The sequence below is a fragment of the Nycticebus coucang genome, chromosome 12 (genome assembly GCF_027406575.1).
Source record: "Nycticebus coucang isolate mNycCou1 chromosome 12, mNycCou1.pri, whole genome shotgun sequence".
Taxonomy (NCBI): Eukaryota; Metazoa; Chordata; class Mammalia; order Primates; family Lorisidae; genus Nycticebus; species Nycticebus coucang.
Genome location: NC_069791.1, coordinates 43,610,303 through 43,630,256, shown reverse-complemented (window position 1 = coordinate 43,630,256; position 19,954 = coordinate 43,610,303). Strand labels below are relative to the sequence as shown.

At 40.6% G+C, this 19,954-nt stretch overlaps 1 non-coding gene across 1 annotated transcript; it reads left to right on the top strand.

Moving 5' to 3' along the window:
* Positions 1-6,330: 6,330 nt before the first annotated feature.
* LOC128562906 (U6 spliceosomal RNA) lies at positions 6,331-6,437 on the top strand. The gene has a single exon (XR_008373604.1). It is a non-coding gene; the product is annotated as a U6 spliceosomal RNA (small nuclear RNA).
* The last annotated feature ends 13,517 nt before the right edge of the window (positions 6,438-19,954 follow it).

The following is a 19,954-nucleotide window of genomic DNA, read 5'->3' as shown; positions in this document are numbered from 1 at the left end:
AATAAAGATCACATGATCCTCTCAATAGATGCAGAAAAAGCATTTGATAAAATCCAGCATCCTTTTCTAATTAGAACACTGAAGAGTATAGGCATAGGTGGCACATTTCTAAAACTGATTGAAGCTATCTATGACAAACCCACAGCCAATATTTTACTGAATGGAGTAAAACTGAAAGCTTTTCCTCTTAGAACTGGAACCAGACAAGGTTGTCCTCTGTCACCTTTACTATTCAACATAGTGCTGGAAGTTCTAGCCAATACAATTAGGCAAGACAAGGAAATAAAGGGAATCCAAATGGGAGCAGAGGAGGTCAAACTCTCCCTCTTTGCTGACGACATGATCTTATACTTAGAGAACCCCAAAGACTCAACCACAAGACTACTAGAAGTCATCAAAAAATACAGTAATGTTTCAGGATATAAAATCAATGTCCACAAGTCAGTAGCCTTTGTATACACCAATAACAGTCAAGAGGAGAAGCTAATTAAGGACACAACTCCCTTCACCATAGTTTCAAAGAAAATGAAATACCTAGGAATATACCTAACGAAGGAGGTGAAGGACCTCTATAAAGAAAACTATGAACTCCTCAGAAAGGAAATAGCAGAGGATATTAACAAATGGAAGAACATACCATGCTCATGGATGGGAAGAATCAACATTGTTAAAATGTCTATACTTCCCAAAGCAATCTACCTATTCAATGCCATTCCTATCAAAGTACCTACATCGTACTTTCAAGATTTGGAAAAAATGATTCTGCGTTTTGTATGGAACCGGAAAAAACCCCGTATAGCTAAGGCAGTTCTTAGTAACAAAAATAAAGCTGGGGGCATCAGCATACCAGATTTTAGTCTGTACTACAAAGCCATAGTGCTCAAGACAGCATGGTACTGGCACAAAAACAGAGACATAGACACTTGGAATCAAATTGAACACCAAGAAATGAAACTAACATCTTACAACCACCTAATCTTCGATAAACCAAACAAGAACTTACCTTGGGGGAAAGACTCCCTATTCAATAAATGGTGTTGGGAGAATTGGATGTCTGCGTGTAAAAGACTGAAACTGGACCCACACCTTTCCCCACTCACAAAAATTGATTCAAGATGGATAAAGGACTTAAATTTAAGGCACGAAGCAATAAAAATCCTCAAAGAAAGCATAGGAGAAACACTGGAAGATATTGGCCTGGGGGAAGACTTCATGAAGAAGACTGCCATGGCAATTGCAACAACAACAAAAATAAACAAATGGGACTTCATTAAACTGAAAAGCTTCTGTACAGCTAAGGTGACGATAACCAAAGCAAAGAGACAACCCACACAATGGGAAAGGATATTTGCATATTTTCAATCAGACAAAAGCTTGATAACCAGGATCTATAGAGAACTCAAATTAATCCACATGAAAAAAGCCAACAATCCCTTATATCAATGGGCAAGAGACATGAATAGAACTTTCTCTAAAGACGACAGACGAATGGCTAACAAACACATGAAAAAATGTTCATCATCTCTATATATTAGAGAAATGCAAATCAAAACATCCCTGAGATATCATCTAACCCCAGAGAGAATGGCCCACATCACAAAATCTCAAAACTGCAGATGCTGGCGTGGATGTGGAGAGAAGGGAACACTTTTACACTGCTGGTGGGACTGCAAACTAGTACAACCTTTCTGGAAGGAAGTATGGAGAAACCTCAAAGCACTCAACCTAGACCTCCCATTCGATCCTGCAATCCCATTACTGGGCATCTACCCAGAAGGAAAAAAATCCTTTTATCATAAGGACACTTGTACTAGACTGTTTATTGCAGCTCAATTTACAATCGCCAAAATGTGGAAACAGCCTAAATGCCCACCAACCCAGGAATGGATTAACAAGCTGTGGTATATGTATACCATGGAATACTATTCAGCCATTAAAAAAAATGGAGACTTTACATCCTTCGTATTAACCTGGATGGAAGTGGAAGACATTATTCTTAGTAAAGCATCACAAGAATGGAGAAGCATGAATCCTATGTACTCAATCTTGATATGAGGACAATTAATGACAATTAAGGTTATGGGGGGGGGGAAGCAGAAAGAGAGAGGGAGGGAGGGGGGTGGGGCCTTAGTGTGTGTCACACTTTATGGGGGCAAGACATGATTGCAAGAGGGACTTTACCTAACAATTGCAATCAGTGTAACTGGCTTATTGTACCCTCAATGAATCCCCAACAATAAAAAAAAAAAAGAAAAAAAAAAAATAACACAAAACACCTCTGAAGAGTGATCCCTTTCAATAGAATTGTCTTTTATTTATATATTACAGAATTACACAGTGTCCTTTGCAGGACAGGTGCTGGGCACCAGTGGGAGTGCTGTGTACTTTCCCATAATCAGGGATGCATAATCTCTTAGCAACATGTGGCCAGTGTTAATTCTCTGTAACTGGTTCATTGTTTCTCGATATGTTGCAATCCTTTTTTCCATGAAGGCTCCACACCTTTCTAAATACTTGGTAATTTATGGAAAGGCAGCCCTTTTTTTTTTCTTTTCCTGGTGAGAAGTTGTAGAATTTGTTTCAACGGAAAGCATCCCTTTCATTTCACATACTGTGACGCTGTAAGCTGCAGCCAGGAGTGCAGGGAACACTGGAACAAACTTCTGTGAGCAAAATGGATCATCAGTGTTTAATCCAAACCTTTAAGAATGGTGATCGCCTCAAAATGATCTTCCTAAATAATCCTCTCTAGATGCTGGAAACTATTTTGAAGATGAAAAGCACTTTGCTATAAGGAAAGAATACAAAGGAGTAGGGCGCTGGCCCCATATATCAGAGGTGGCGAGTTCAAACACGTCCCGGCCAAAAACTGCAAAAAAAAAAAAAAAAAAGGGAGAGAATAAAATGGGATCCTGAAGATAACCTTATTACACTTTTTCACTACCACTCAATCTCCAAACAATTCACTCACAGAGGATTCTGGAGCTTTGGGATTTGAACTAATGTGGCCATTAAAATCTTATCTTTATAAATGGATGTCAAAGAAATCATTTAGATTATTCAGATCATTATATTGGGCTGAAAAAATAATTCCCTTCGGAGAAAAGGAATGTGATTTTCCTAGCAGATGTTTACCTAGTAACAATGCAAGACTTAATAAAATGTGTGTGTATTTCCTACATCCTCACATAACCAGTATAACAAACAGTTATGCAGATTTGCTCCACTTAATCTCTGAAACGGAATTATTATTATTAATTCAGAATATTAGGGGTACACGTATTTTGTTTACATACTTTGTTTTTGTATAGATTGAGTCAAAGTTATAAGTGTGCCCTTCACCCGGGTAGTGTGCACTGCCATGTGAATTTACCCATCCCTTCCTCTCTCCTCAGCCCAGCTGGATTTTCATTGAGATTTACTTTCATATGTGCACTTAAGTGTCGGTTAATCAATTCCAATTTAATACTGAGCAACATGTGTGTTTGCTTCCCCATACCTGTGATGCTTCACTCAGAAGAATGGCGAAAACAAAATTTAAAGATGATCAATCTTGGCTCAGTGCCCGTAGCACAGTGGTTACGGTGCCAGCCACATACACCAAGGCTGGCGGGTTCAAACCTGGCCCAAGCCAGCTAAACAACAATGACAACTGCAACAAAAAATAGATAGGCATTGTGCTGGGCACCTGGAGTCCCAGCTACTTGGGAGGTTGAGGCAGGAGAATTGCTTAGGCTCAAGAGTTGGAGGTTGCTGTGAGCTGTGAGACCATGGCACTCTACATGGCACAGCTCATAGCAACCTATATAGTAAGGGCAATATAGTAAGACTCTGTCTCAAAAAAAAAGATTAATCTTCTCACAACAGGAAAATAAAATTATTTCTTTTGTCCTCACATTTTAAGCATTTTGTACCATTGCTAGCCATACTCACTTTCTTGAATATTCTTTCTACATTTACTGTATGTTGCAATCATCCCTTTACTGGTCTGCCACCACTGCTGAAGACTGAAGATCCTTCATAGTAAAGACTATTTCGTATTCTTTAAGTATATTTATATAATCATGCCTAGCTAAGTGTTTGGGAAAGTCTGAATTATTAATAAATGTTGGGTGAATAAATAAATTATTATCCCCCATGCTCAGTCCTTAACTCGGCATCCCTATATATTCAGTCCTCAACTTAGAGCTGTTTTACCTCTAAGCACACTTTTGTCCACTCCCTCTTGATCTTGGGTCTTGACTCTCCAAATGATTGCTATAACTCTCTCCAGATGGTCTTGGCGTTCTCAATCTCAACAGGTGTGAGGCAATATGAACAGGAGGGAAGCAATCAAGTCTCTGACCTTAAGAAGCCTACAGACTAGAAAGGGAAATGAACACTTTCAACAGGCTGCATGATGAGCGTCATAAAAGAAGTACAAACTCAGGGCTGTAAATTCTGAGTTTACAATCACTAATTCTTTAGGAAACAGAAAACTTTCATCTAGAGCTAGACATGAACTTCAGAAAATGCTCCAACATGCTTTGCTCCATGTTCATCCCTAAATCATCCACTGGTTCTTCACCATTGGCCTCAATGCCCTGTTTATATCCACAGTTGTGGCACTGATTCTTAGGTCCTGACCTACTTCCAACTCACTCCGTCTGTGGCTCCAACCTCTAGACTCTAACTTGCTCCTCCCAGACTTGGCCATCCTCCCTGTACCCCATGCTCCATCCACCTTGGGCTGCTTCCAAGTTTGTAAGATACACAGCAAGAGGAAGCAAAAAACTCACATTTCAGGAAATATTTAACAAAAAAAATTTTTTTGAGACAGAGTCATACTACATTACCCTTGGTAGAGTGCTATGGTGTCACAGCTCACAGCAACTTCAAACTCTTGGGCTTAAGCAATTCTCTTGCCTCACCCTCCCAAGTAGCTGGGACTACAGGTGCCCACCACAATGCCTGGCTATTTTTTTTTTTTTTGGTTGCAGTTATCATTGTTTAGCTGGCCCAGGCGGGATTCGAACCCACCAGCCTCGGTATATGTGACTGGCACCGTAACCACTGAGCTATGGGTGCCGAGCCAGATTGGGTTTGATTTGAATAGGTCAAGAGAGAAGGAAAATTAAGGCAGAAGGGCTAATACAAGCAAAGACACCAGAGAAATCCTAAGCACATTATTTCCAAAAAAGTGGATCCAGTGGCTTGGCGTATTTTGTTTGGTTTCCAGCTTCCAGATCTACTTACAAGTAGACCCATTTGATGCAACTTATCCCCAGACTCAAAGACTAATCCTGCTATTAGGGAAAAGGAATAATATTGTGCCAGAAACAGGGAGCATGGAGGTGGGGGAAGGATGTATATCTACCATAAAATAAGCAGGAAATAGTCTGAGGGGACAGCAGAGTTGCACAAAGGCAATTTGGGCATGTTGGTGGCGTATAGGATTCCCCAACTGTCAGCCTGAGACAAGCAATCAAGGGATGATGAGTTACAGAATAACAGGATGAGTATGCACACCAGGTAAAAGCACTTCCCCTAGCTAGCCTGACATCCTTTCTCTTCCCAGGCCATATCAGAGAGACTCAGGAACTACTATCATTGGCCCATGGGCACTGTGAATGGGGCAGTAGTCTCTGCCAGGAGCCTGCAGACTGGAGCAGTACTGTTCCTTATGACAAATGCCTCATCTCCTCATGTCCACGACTGCCCTGATGCCACTGCTGCTGGCCACTGCCTCTTCTTCCAATCTCTCTTCCTTCAGAGGCTGCTGGGCACCCCCCCATGACACCCCATGATGCTCTGGTTTGTGTGGTCTTTGCTACACAGCCTGGGCTAATATATTAGCCTGATTGCGTGTTACTGATAGGAACAGACAGGGTGGAGGCATACTGTGGGCATTGTAGAGAGAAAAATAAAATAGTTCTTGGATCAGATGGAATTTCTCCCATGCTTTGAAAAATGATAGTAATGATGAGGGGATACATTTTGAAGGGCAGAGAAGGTAAAGGAGATATTTCCAAGTTTGAATGAAAATGTCAACTACAGAATGATAAAGTGTGTTTGGGAGTTATACAGGAGAACCACATAGCAGGGGATAAAAGTTCAGACAAGGAAGTAATGACATTGTATTCCTTTTAAAAAATTTTACACACGAATGGAAAATTAACATAAACAATAGCCTTTCACAAAGTTGGAGTACGTTTTCTTTTCTTCCGTATAGAATGGGAGTTGAAAATTGTCTTCAACTTGAATTGAGAGTGTTTTTCTTCTTCACATAGTCTCCACACAGGATGGGATTCACACTTCTAACTCGAGTAGGCAGAGTAAAGACGCGTTACGGGGCTCACTTCAGCAGCACATATCCTAAAATTGGAAGGATACAGAGGAGATTAGCACCGTCCCTGTGCAAGGATGACATGCAAATTCCTGAATCCTTCCATATTTTTCCTGGATGGAATTGAAGAAATAGTCTCCTTAGCAAAGTATCACAAGAATGGAAAAGTGAGTAACCAGTGTACTCAATGCTAATATGAAACCAGTAGGTGAATAACTATATACCCACACGAGAGAAAAACACAAATTCGAGAGGAGGAGAAAGGGAGGAGAGAAAGGGATTGGTAAGTTCTCACCTAATGGGCACAATGTCAAGGTACATGACACATCTGATGAAGGGCTCAACTACAACTTGGACTTTCCCTAGCAAGTGAAACAATGTAACCTGGTATAGTTTGTACCTTTATATTAATCTGAAATAAAAATAAAACAGACATCTATTATCGTGGTTCGAGGTTCTCCAGGCACAGTTAACATACTTGCTTTGGGAGCCAGCAAGATAGTCTTAAATAGGAACAGAGGCAGTCCATATGGAACCTTTATGAGCAAGAGGAAAAAATGCTTCTTTACTCAAACATATAATGGCTTAGGAAGGGATACAAATTGGTAAGCTAAGCGAAAGCTGAGTTTGAACACACTTGTACGTGCCCTTGGGCAGTGTACAACTTTCGCCAAAAAACCTGGAAGCCCTCAGATATACGGAGTCTAGGTATATTTAAAGTGTTGCTCAGCACCTGTACCTCAGTGGTAAGGGTGCTGGCCACATACACTGGGGCTGGCGGGTTTGAACTGGCCAGGGCCTGCTAAAAAACAATAACAATGACAACAACAAAATAGCTGGGGGTTGTGGCAGACGCATGTAGTACCATCTACTGGGGAGGCTGAGGCAAGAGAACCACTTAAGCCCAAGAGTTTGAGGTTGCTGTGAGCTGTGACACCACAGCACCCTACCAAGAGTGACATAGTGAGACTCTGTCTCAAAATACAGTAATAATAATAAAGTGAATAGGAGAGGCCCTATCCCTCCCTCCTTTCTGACACAAGAATAGACAGAGGTTTCAAATGATAATTACTCTGTTTTTTTTTTGTACAACGAGATGTAAGCCTGGATTTCCTACCCCTGTGTCTATTTTTCTGTCACCTGCAGATTGCATTACTTCTAGCCTTGAGTGTTTAAAAGAGAAGATCAAACCCATTTATTTAATGTCACAATCAATATTGATCCCAGGGCTATCTACAGACTAGATTCTCCGAAGGCAGCATTCACTGTGGCTTTCAGGAGCTCAGAGAGAATTTATGAGCACAATTTTTTTTTTTTTTAAAGTTAGAAAGAAAATACATTCAAGACGTACTAAAATAGCTGGGGGAAAAAAGTGTGATGTCCTACTTCATGCACACAAGATGAGCTTGTATTTACTAGACAAAGAATGTATAGTCAGAAGACGCTATATTTCAGCTTATGAGAATTTCAATCTTTCGACTCACTGTAATAGCTCATTGCAGAAAATTGGTTCATGAGAGATTTCGAAAAATAATAAGGTCATAGATGATTGAATTATGTTAATAACATTCAATTACTAGCTTTCTCAACTAATAATATTGCCTTCTAGGATTTAATGCAATTTATAAATAGGCACTTAAGATACATTCTCCCATTCCATATAGTGAAATATAACTTTGTAGATAAGGTATGACATTACAATGTGGCAATGTATAAATCACGCTTTTTATTCGTAGAGTTATTATGGGGAATCAAAGAAAGTGTGGTCCAAATGCACTTTTTCAGTATACATAATTGTGAGACAAAATAGAGCATCTTATACTTTGTCATGTCTGTTAATTAGATGGGAAATTGATATCTTGTTTTGTTGTATCTCATTTGCAATTCCATATAAGCTTAGCCACAATTTTTAAAGGTTATAAAATACTGAAATAATTCATGGTAGGATTTTCTGTTTAAAATAAACAAAAGAACTAGAAAACTGGATCCTTTGTTGGTGCCTTGCACTTGATCACACTTTATATCTTGGCATTTTGTTTTTTATATGCTTCAAATGTTTTGGTTTTTTTTTTTTTTGAGATAAAGTCTCATTTTTGTCACTTTAGGTAGAGTGCCATGATATTATCATCACAGCTCAAAGCAACCTCCAACTCTTTGGCTCAAGAGATCCTCTTACCTCAGCCTCCCAAATAGCTGTGACTAGAGGCTCCTGTCATAACACCCAGCTCATTTTTCTAATTTTAGTAGAGATAGTGTTTCTCTTGCTTAGGCTGGTTTCTGTCTAACTCCTGAGCTCAAGCCACCCACCTGCCTTGGCCTCACACCTGCCTTGGCCTCACAGAGTGCTAGGATTACAGGCATGAACCACTGTGCCCAGCCTTCCCAAATGGAAATGTTAACCCACTTTGCCCTAAGATCTACTGGAGAAAAGGAGAACAATGACAGCCTCAAAAGGATTAGATTAAGTAAACGCTTTACAACTCTCTCCCTAACACAGATCATTTTAGCCTTCTTGCTGTCTTATGAACAGGTTAGAATCAGTCCTAAAAGCAAAATTATGTTCCCATCCTTGAATGTCCCTTTCATTACATTTCTCTCTATCTCTCCAAATACCACCTATAACCCAAACCTATCTCAAGCCTTTCTAACAAGCCCTCCCCAACCTATCCTTCCTCTTTTGAATTTCCATATCTCTTATATCTTTGTAGTGGTTTAACTAATTTTGATGCAATCCCATGGCATCTTATAATATATCTGACTAATATGTATGAGCTCTGTTCCCCTAGCAACACTATAAGCCCCGGAATAGGAAATGAGGCTTATCTCATTTTTGTTTCTGTATAGAGCTTGATATAGCACAAAGCTGGTGCTACTGAACTTAATTCAGTAAATTTTGAGTTAATTTCCCTCCAACCTGCAGATCATGTAAATTCCTGGGATATTGCTCCTTTCTTAGCACTACAAACTATATACATACAAGGTCTGATAATTAAGTTCACAAACTCATCCTGGGAAAGTGCTACATACCTCATTGCTGAATGTCACTATGGTCACCTCTGAAATACTACCCTTGAGACACTATGCACCAACACCAGCACCTGGCCCACCCTTCAAAGCAGTTTTGGAATTCTTTTTCTGGAATGGCCATCAAAACTGTCATCATATTACTCTTGATGTCCTGACTGTCATAAAAATATCTTTCTCTTCAATATTTCTTTTATCTTAAGGTAAAGAAAAATTCACTGGGGGCCAGATCAGGTGAATAGGGAGGTTGTTCCAACACAGTTATTTGTTTACTGGCTAAAAACTTCCTCCCAAACAGTGCTGTGTGAGGTGGTGCACTGTCATGATGCAAGAGCCCCGAGGTGTTGGCCAAGATTCTCAGTTAAGACCTTGTTAACTGTTTCTCTATTGATGTTTCTTTGGTCTGCTGTGATTCTTCTAGTCAGTATAGGAATTTTGATTGCACAATTTGTGCAATGTTTTCATCCATTCTGCTCATTCCTGGCCTCCCTGAGCTCTCTTCCTCAGTGATGCTTTCTCTCCCCTCAGAAAAACGTTTAATCCATTTGTACATTGACATTTTCTTCATGGCATTAGCCCCATTAGCTTGGACTGACATGTCCCTGATTTCAGTTCCACTCTTACCAAGTTTAACAAGGAATTTATGAATGTTTTGTTGCCCTGATTCAAGCTCCAATGTTCATGCAATGGCACACAAAAGCACACAACAATAATGAACACCACTCAGGAAGACAGTGCCACACATCAACATGAACACAACTGAGAGACACTAATACGCTATGGTTATGAAACCTTACCAAGTGGTGTGTCAGTGCTGCCACTGTAAGCGGTCAGTGGTAAGTTCACGAACTTAATTGTCAGACCTTGTGTGTACCAAGTGGTGTGTGCAGTGCTGCCACTGTAAGCAGTCAGTGGTAAGTTCATGAACTTAATTGTCAGACCTTGTGTGTACCAAGTGGTGTGTGCAGTGCTGCCACTGTAAGCGGTCAGTGGTAAGTTCACAACTTAATTGTCAGACCTTGTGTGTATATATACACACACAGTATAACCTCTGTGAGTTCACCACCCAAGGAACTGTAACAAACTGGTGGTCAACATAAGGAGCTAGGCTTACTGTGCTGATATGTACATGTGGTGCATGTCCAGTCTATGAAAAAGGAAAATTTAAAGAGATGGTGAATGTAGGGAGCTGGTTAACTATGGAGGTTCTACTGTGTGTGTGTGTAGATATATATATATATATACATAGACACACATACATATACACACACGCACACGCATATACATGCACATTGAAAGAGGGAGAGGAAGAAAGAGCTATCCTTCAACTCTAACTCAGCTAAAGAGTAAGACGTATAATTCAAATACATTAAAGGAAATTTCCATTGTTTCCCTCCCTTCAAGAAACTTATTAATTTCTAGAAATGAAAAATGTTTGAGAAAGTATAGTCAACATCATGATACGTGAACATAGAATAAATGTGAACTACTTCACCAAATCCATGGAGAGTAGCAAACAGAAACTCTTAAAGTTGAAAAAACTGGATAGGATATCCTAAAATCCTCAAATCAAGAAAAATACTATCAGGAATAAACCTGGAAGACATGATGTTGCTCATAGGAGTACAAATATTGCGTGATACTGCTTGGGTGAGGTATCTAAAGTAATCAAATTCATAGAAGCAAAGAAAAGAATGATGGTTGCCAGGGGCAGGGAGAAGGGGAAATAGGAGTTGCTCCTCAAAGAGCACAAAGTTTCAGGTATGAGAGATGATACATCCTAAAGTTCTCTTGTATAACATAGTGTCTACATTGAACAATATCGTATTGTGCACTTAAAAAATTAAGAGAGTGGGGCGGCACCTGTGGCTCAGTGAGCAGGGCACCGGCCCCATATACGGAGAGTGGCGGGTTCAAACCCAGCCCCAGCCAAACTGCAACAAAAAATTAGCCGGGCGTTGTGGCGGGCGCCTGTAGTCCCAGCTACTTGGGAGGCTGAGGCAGGAGAATCGCCTAAGCCCAGGAGTTGAAGGTTGCTGTGAGCCGTGTGAGGCCACGGCACTCTACCGAGGGTAATAAAGTGAGACTCTGTCTCTACAAAAAAAAAAAAAAAAAAAAAAATTAAGAGAGTAGAGATCACGTTAAGTGTTCTTATCACGCATGTGCACACACACACACACACACAAAGAAACTTTTGGAAGTGATGAAGATGTTTTTACTTTGACTGTGGTGATGGTATCAAGTGCATATGCACATGTCTGATTTCATCAAATTGTATACATTAAACATGCAAGATTTTCCAAAAATAAATTATTCCTTAACAGAAGTGTTAAAACATATATAATATAAAAATGAAAAATACATAAATATGCATAGGTTTAAGAATAAACTTAGGGAAATTCATGAATGAAAGATACAATATAAGTCATCAAGAGGAAAATAAGGAATAGTAAAAAAAAATGCCTAATATTAGGCCAGGCATGGTGGCTCGTGCCTGTAATCCCAGCACTCAGGGAGGCCGAGGTGGGTGGATTGCCTGAGCTCACAATTTACCAGTCTGAGCCAGAGGGAGACCCCATCTCTAAAAATAGACACACACTGTAGTGGGTGCCTGTACTCATAGCTCCTTGGGAGGCTGTGGCAAGAGAATCGCTTGAACCTAAGAGTTTGGGGTTGCTGTGAGCTATGATGCCACAGCATTCTACTGAGGGGGACAAAGTGAGACTCTGTCTCAAAAAATATATATGCCTAATGTTTATGGCACTGTATGTGAGGCTTCACTTTCAACAGCATGTCCTTTATCCTCATGTTGACTCTTGAGTGGAATACTATCATCTTCATTTCACAGAGGAGGAAGCTGAGTCACACAGAAGTAAGGCTGCACAGTTAATTCATGACAGAGCTGGCATTCAACCTCAGGCAATATGATATCAGATCTGAAGTTTGAAGACAGATACCCTTTTAACCATTGGGTTGACATCCTGATGGCAAGTTTTCCACACTCAGCATACCTAACATTGCCCTCAGACAAATATCCTCTTCACTGAACTCTTAAAAAAAAACCCTGAAAACTCTTTGATATGAACTTCTTTCACAGTTATTGTGAGCATAGATTTTTGTGATAGACGTAAGGCGACGCTCAGGGCATCATGTCCTGGTATGACCTCTTTCCCTTAAATGTGGGATGGGAACTGTAAGTTGCTCTAAACCTATAGAACACTGCAAAGGTGAGAGAGGATGTCATTCTTGTGATTTGATTACATCACATAGGATCCAGTCTGAGCAGATGGGAGAAAGAGGCTCTCATGTGGCCTTCAAGAAGCAAACAACTATGTTGTGAACATGTGGATATGCATACGTGGCGGAGAGCAGTGATGACTTTCAGAATTGGTGCCAAGGTCCTCAGATACAGAACCACGAGGACATGAATTCTGTCATCGAGTTTGGAAGCAGATCTTTCCCCAGTCAAGCCTCTGTATGAGAACACAGCTTCACCAACACTTTGATTGCAGACTTGTGAAGCTGCAACAGGGAGAATTCAAAGATGACCCCAAGATTCCCCACCCTCCGGTGTACACACATCTACTCCCAGTTATGCCATCAAAAGCTAATCTAGGTTTTATTGTGAAAGGATTTTTTTCATAAGCAATTAAGTTCTCAAATCAGTAGACCTTAGGACGAACAGATTATCCTAGGTTGGTCTAACCTAATCAGGCAAGCCTTCAAAAGGAACTGGGACCTTCCTTGAGAGACGTGAAGTGGGAGGAGCATTCAACACAAGGGAGATTCTCCACTGCTGGCTTTGAAGCTGGGGTTGGGGAGGTGGAGGGCTGCTTTAGGGCAAAGAATGCATGAAGTCTCTGTGAGTTAAAAGCAGGCCTGGGCAAGGAAATGCAGGCTCATCTCTAGAACTACAGGAACTGGATTCTGCTTAGAAAAGGACCTGGAGGTCCAGATGAGACACTTTCATTTTAGCTATCTGAGACCCTGAGCAAAGAATCCAGGCAGACCGTGCCCAGATTTCTGACCCACAAAACAGGGAGCTGCTAAATGAGTGGTGTTCTAAGTTGTTAAATTTGTGGCAATTTGGTTCATTTGTTACACAATAGAAGAAAACAAATACACTTCTCGTATTTTTAATAGATATAAGTTGAGTCATTTCAATTAATCGTGAAAATACAATGCGTGGAATATAGAAGATGATAAATATTTGTGGAAACTTTATGAAGCCTCTGGAATACAGAATTTCTTTCATCACTGTCGAAGTGATCAGGCAACATTTGTAAGAAAAAGTATTCACCACAGAGAACAAGTGAAAAATACTATGGAGTAATCTGTTGAAATACAGCACTAACAAACTATGCCTTGGACATGACATCTGTGATAATCTGAAAATTAAAAAAAGGGAATAAAAGTCAGTGAACTTTACCTGCATGTGGTGGAATTGTAATAAAGAATATTTAGGTCACTATCCTCATCCTTAAAAGGTAGAAATGTCATATTAACTTTTTTTTTTTTTTGCAGTTTTTGGTCGGGGCTGGGCTTGAACCCACCACCTCCAGCATATGGAGCAGGTGACCTACTCCTCTGAGCTACAGGCGCTGCCTTTTTTTTTTTTTTTTTAAAGATAGAGTCGCACTTTGTTACCAGGCTAGAGTACTGTGGCAGTAATTTGAGGCCAGCAACCTCAAACTCCTGGGCTCAAGTGATTCTCCTGCCTCAGCTTCACAAACAGCTGGGACTGCAGGCACCTACATCAATGCCCAGATAATTTTTCTATTTTAGTACAGATGAGGTCTGGCTCTTGCTCAGGCTGGTCTTGAACTCCTAAGCTTAAGGGATCCTCCCGCCTCAGCGTCCCAGAGTGCTAGGATTACAAGCATGAGCCCCTACACCTCACCCATATTTCACATTTTAAATGATTCTACAATTTGCTATTTTTCCAACTGCCCAGCCTTTTACTTACTAAAGTCCAAGGATACTGAGATCATGGGTATAGTTTCAACAAATTCTCTCATGACTGACTCATAAAACTTGGCGGCTATTAATTTGTTTGTCAGGTATATAAAATGATCTCTGTGTTGAGAATTCAAAGGCTTAAATTCTGGCCTGTGTATCATAGAGCATTTGCACATCAGTTCTGAGGTTTTGGGATACATTCCAAAATAAGCATATGCTATCTGAAATTTAGAAATCCTCCTACAGCTTGAAGATTCTCACTTTATCCTTCAAGAAAAGTTATGCTTCAAATTGGTACTATTTGAGATCCGTTTGTGTGACCACAGAGATAGTTTCATATCATTTGTAAAAATAAATGATTCTTGGGCCGGGCCTAGTGGTTCATGCCTATAATCATAACACTCTGGGAGGTCGTGGGAGAATGCCTTGTGCTCAGGAGTGTGGGACCAGCCCAAGCAAGGGTGAGACCCTGTCTCTTCCAAAAATAGAAAAAATTACCTGGGTATACCTGTAGTCCTAGTTACTTGGAAGGCTGAGGCAGGAGGATCACTTGAGCCCAGGAGTTTGAGGTTGCTACGAACTAGGCTAACCCCACTGCACTCTAGCCTGGGCAACAGAGTGAGACTCTGTCTCAAACAAACAAACAAAAAAACCCTCCCACAAACATGTTTGTTGGCCATTTTAGTCCATTGGGCTTTAAAATTCATAGTGATATTGACCATTTCAGGATTCCAAACATTATGATTAAAACAGGTGCATTCAGATTTCTTCTTCAACAGTGAAGAAAGATTCAGTATGCTACAGGCTGATTTATTCAATAGGGTTACAATTGACTTTTGAGCATTATAGAAAGGTATCTTCTAAAGGAAAGAATTCTTTTTTATTAGAAACATGTTTGGGTAATGAAAAAAGGTAATTTTTCCCTCAATTTTGTGCTGGTAAGAGGCAGGGTACAGTGGGATGTCCCAGGGGTTTGTTGTTGTTTTTGAGACAGGGTTTCACTTTTTCTCCCCATCTAGAGTATAGTGGCATCTTCATAACGCATTGCGACCTCAAACTCCTGGGCTCAAGTTATCCTTCTGCCTTAGTCTTGCAAGAAGGTGGGACTACAAATATGTATCACTGCATCCAGCTAATTTTTCTTTTCTTTCTTCTTCTATTATTATATTATTATTATTATTATTAGAGACAGAGTTCTACTCTGTTGCCCTGGGTAGAGTGCTATGACATCATAGGTCATAGCAACTTCAAACTCATAGGCTCAAGCGATCCTCTTGCCTCACTCTCCCAGGAAGCTAGGACTACAGGTGCCCATCACAACACCTAGCTAGTTTTTTGATCTTTAGTGGAGACCAGGTCTTGGTTGTGTTCAGGGTGGTCTCAAATTCTTGAGCTCAGATGATCCACCCTCCACGCCCTCCCAGAGTGCTAGGATTAGAGACATGTACCACCGTGCCTGGCATTTTTTCATATGTCTTGTAGAGACAGGGTCTTGCTGTATTCCTCAGGCTGGTCTCAAGGTCTGGGCCACAAGTGATCCTCTTGCCTTGGCATTCTTCAATCCTTGGCTAGGATTACAAGCTTGAGCCAGCAGTTTTTACTCATGTAAAAAATTTATTTATGACCGCCATGGAGATAAATTTACTCTTTGTAAAATAAAGTTTTTGAGGCAGTGATCTGTTTTATGTTGGTTGTGAGCTTAACATAATTAACATTTGATTTTTTGAAGGAGATACATTTGCTTTTAAATGGAAAAAATAGCTCACTCTTCCATTAAATAAGACTGTTTTCTACTTTGTTTTTTATCATTTAAACATCAACTATATCTGTTGTTCAAACCTCTTGATCTGCCCTTAGAAATAACTCTCTGTTCTAAAGGATAATATGCTTTTAAAATGTAGAGATTAATTTTTCTCTCTGTTTGTTTGTTTGTTTTGAGACAGAATCTTACTCTGTTAACCTCGGTAGAGTGCCGTGGTGACATAGCTCAGAGCAACCTCAAATTCTTGGGCTCAAGTGATCCTCTTGCCTCAGCCTCCAGAGTAGGAGGTGCTCGCCACAATGCCCAGCTAGTTTTCTATTTTTAGTAGAGTCAGGGTCTTGCTCTTCCTGAGGGTGGTCTTGAACTCCTGGGCTCAAGAAATCCGCCTGCCTTGGCCTCCCAAAATGCTAGGATTACAGCTATGAGCCACTGAACCCGTTAGAAATTCATTGTTGTTTAAGGGTCATAGTACTTTTTGCATATGCAAATGATAGCTTTAGAAATTCTGATAGTACTTAGGAATCTATAAATTGAATTTTGTAAAGTGTATACTAATGCTTGCTAAAAAGCCTAGTTCATGATTTGATACAAAGAATATAGAAAAAGTGTTGCCCTTTGAGCATTCTGGAATGTCCAAGACACTATCATTAGATGTCGACAAATCATTTCTTATTAGGATGATCCTGACTAGTTTTTCTCTAAATTTTATATCTGAGATGGAGGGAATGGGGATGGACTTTGTAGAATAAAACACACACACACACACACGGAATGTACACCAGATCAAGGGGCCTTACTATATGGGGAAAAAAAATAGAAGATTCTGGAACAGGTCCTCCACATGTAGTATAGCTATTAAGAAATTTTGAAAGCTTGAGAAAAATGATTAGGAGGGAAGAATAATGCCTCAAGCTATGGGAAGATAAAGTGCAGTTAAAATACAGTATTATAAACAACACACTCTTCCTTCTCCAGCCATCTCTTGAATAAGTTTCTTCTATTTGCTTCATCCTTTTTCTCTCTCAGGTCCTGAAGCACCACCGTCACGGCCCCTCCACTCAAGCATCCGCAAGCTCGCCTGTACTTGTTCTCTTTCATTGCCTGTGCAGAGTAAATTGCCAAGTCTTATTGCATAAAGCTTCCAGATTTTATCAGATCTCTTCCCTTTGCCTCATACCCATTGCTTTGGCTTTAGAATGAATCCTAATCACAATCACATGTTGTCAGTAACACTGAACAGACTCTTCTTAATTGGTCTCCCTGCTCCCACCCTCAAAATGTCTATCCCTCCTCACACTCTCAGCCAATGTCTGCTCCGCCAGATGATCTAAAATACAAGTCTCATCATTTCATTTTCTTGGGTGATCCCACTGCCCCCAAACAAAAGCCAAACTCTTTAGCATGACATGTCAAATCTCCCTGATCTGGCTCGTACTACCTCTACTGGCCTCTTTTCTCACAGTTCCTCCACGTGCAGAACATACTTCCCTCACTTTGATGCCCTTCTCATATGCTCATCAGCCTACAGTTCTCTTTTCTCCCTTGTCTGCCCCACTAATCTCTGCTTTTCCTTCTATTTGTCCCAACTGCAGTCAGTCCCATTTCTTTCATTCATAAATAATGTAAAGATATAAAATTGCACCAGTACACAGCCTACCCTCACAAACCTGCAGTCCAGGGGCATTCGGGGGAGATACAATATCAGGTTCAAGTGGTGAAATGGGTGCATGCAGCAGCCAAGAGATGTATGGGACTGCGTGTAGGGATTCAGAAGAGGGAAACGAAATCATACTTTAGGTCTTTGCATCCTACTGGCATCTTTGTTAACAAACATAAAAAACCACAGATTGCAAAGCTGAGTGTGTGCTGTTCTTTGAACATTTCATATTTCAGTTTATTACTAACAAATATATCTGAATGCAACAAAGGCATTGCTGGAACGTAATGTACCAGCTAATACATTTAGGCCTTTACTGATTTTTCCTGAGTACTGATATTCAACAGATTCTCGCTTCATGCATAAATAGGTTGTTGAAATGTGTTCACCTTTGTGCTTTCTATTTTGTTCTGGTTTTTAATGAAATCTATGCGATAATTCAGCCACACTTATTTTGTACTGTGGCTTGGCATTGGAGTTAAAGTAGTCACAGAAATAGTGTAGTGGCGTTTGCTTGACGATATTATGTGATCTCCAATTGCCAGTAAATTTGCTGGGTAGCTGCCTGCTATGTATTTGTGTTCAGTAACAACAAAACATTTCTTTTGAATTGTGTATTTTCTATCATGGTCAAAGGTGATAAATTTTGCATATTCAGGACACATGCCTTCCTGCTGGATTACAGTATTCAGTATTTCCATGAACCAAATCATACATTTTTCCCTTCCAAAACCAATTTTCAATACGTGTTTGATAACGTGTATTTGTTCCTATTCCCATAACACAAATTTCATTACAAACTGGAGGCGGAGGCGATACACCAGCAAATGTCAGCTAATAGAGTAATTCCAGTGAGGGGATTTGGTGCAAGATCCCACAGTAACATTCGAGCTGGGCTGCAGTGGATGGTTTGGACACGGCACACACAGGACCGACTGAGAAAATAAAAGCAAGTCTCTGAGGAAATTTCTTGAATGCAGGAAAGTTCAGGGCATAATTGTGTTTCTTCTGCAACTCAGGAAGACTAAAATCAGTGCCTGTAAAAGGAATTTTGGGATGTAAAATGGAAGCCCCATATGACGGACTATATACGGAAGTCCATTTTATAAGAAATCGTGAGACATTAAAGGTTTAAAAAAATAATAATAATGGGGTGGTGCCTGTGGCTCAAAGGAGTAGGGCACTGGTTCCATAAGCCAGAGGTGGCAGGTTCAAACCCAGCCCCGGCCAAAAACTGCAAAAATAAATAAATAAATTAATAATAATAATAATGATGTAATCAAGGCTGCCCTTCACAAAACATGAACAGGCAATGGCATTTTAAGCAAATTAGTGAGGAGAGAGCTGGGAGGTAAGGACACCTGTAGAGAGATCAAAAGGGCAAATTATATACCACAGAGGTCATGACAGACTGAGGAGAGGAGGAACGTTGAGTGTCCCTGGAAGGGGCAGAAGGAAAAGGTGGGAAGAGACTGAATTAACAGAACTCATTAGTTATTTGGATCTAGAAGGCAAAGGAGAGACATGGTCAAACTTGCCCATGGCAGGCAGTGCCTGTGGCTCAGTGAGTAGGGTGCCGGCCCCATATACTGAGGGTGGCAGGTTCAAACCCAGCCCTGGCCAAACTGCAACAAAAAAATAGCCGGGCGTTGTGGTGGGCACCTATAGTCCCAGCTACTTGGGAGGCTGAGGCAAGACAATCGCCTAAGCCCAAGAGTTGGAGGTTGCTGTGAGCTGTGATGCAGCGGCACTCTACTGAGGGCGACAAAGTGAGACTCTGAAAAAAAAAAAAACAACGAAACTTGCCCATGGCATTTGCAAGAATGGTGACCTGCATTAGGAGAGAATTGTCTACGGCCATACGACCCTGAACGTGCCCAATCTCGTCTGAATTAGGAGAGAACTGACAGCTAGCCTGCTCATTTTGGAATGCACTGAATCACTGAAATAGAGGTGTCAGCAGGTCATTCAGACTGTCGTAGGCCACTCACAGCTTTGGAGCAGAAATTAGAAAGGAGGCTTAGTTTAGAGATGCGGATTTGGTGGTTGGGGTAACCGTGAGAATATGCCCCACAATTCCTACCACAGAGAAAATACGTTAACTGAGGACCACGGGAATTGGACTTCAAACTCACCTTGGCATTTGACCTGTGGACGTGCATCCCATAGGCAGCTTCTTGCCAGTGACTAATTGCAATGGAAATAGTGAGGCAGATCAGTTTTCAAG